Here is an 826-nt window from a genome sequence, read left to right on the forward strand (position 1 = left end):
CCTCCGAAATCGCTCCCGTGAGGCTCAAAATAGCTCCCGTAAAATTTTTGACGAGAGCTATTTTTTCCACAGACTTTTCTGAGGTTTTTCAGAGTTAATAGAAAAAGAGAAAAGAGCTATTTCGGAGGTTTGAAGAGCGAATCGCTCCTCGCTCCCGTGTATTTTTTACCCTGCCCGTGAGGTGGCCAGCAGACGACGGCGCAGGGTACGCAGGGTGAAGAGTTAAGCAGGCAAGTGACCATCCCTCCTTCGGCGTAAATCGAATCAGGATCAATCTACGATTATTCAATCTGATCACGCTAACAGAGAAACTCGGCGAATAGGCAAAGTAAGGCAAAGTAATTTTTTCCCGCTCACGCTGGTGGTAGGTTGAGCGTGGCAGACGAACGAGATCTATCGAAACTGCAGGGCGGAGTCTCGGCATTTGCGATAGCCCGTGGTGTTTGTCGATTGCTTAAACAGATCATCACAGCAGCTGCCGGCGGTTGCATGCATGATCGCGGCGTTTCGTCGGCACCTCGTCAGCGGTGACATTAATAACTTGTCGTTAACGCGACGCGTCATGATTGCTCGTTAAATTTTTCGCGTCGTCGTAACGATAATGGCAAGTTTTTTATTCTTCCCTCGACGTTACGACCATAATAGCGCGATCCGATGATGCTAATTAATGGGAGTTTTGTGACGATGAGAATTTTAACGATCGCACACGTGCATGTGTGGCGACCATTACCCCACCGCTCTCTCTCGCTCTCTTTCTGTCTCTCTGTCTGTCTGCCTCTGTTTCTCTGTCCCCCTTCTCTCTCTCTTCTCTCTTCTCTCTCTCTCT

The sequence above is a fragment of the Priapulus caudatus genome, unplaced genomic scaffold (genome assembly GCF_000485595.1).
Source record: "Priapulus caudatus unplaced genomic scaffold, Priapulus_caudatus-5.0.1 Scaffold2141, whole genome shotgun sequence".
Lineage (NCBI taxonomy): Eukaryota > Metazoa > Priapulida > Priapulimorpha > Priapulimorphida > Priapulidae > Priapulus > Priapulus caudatus.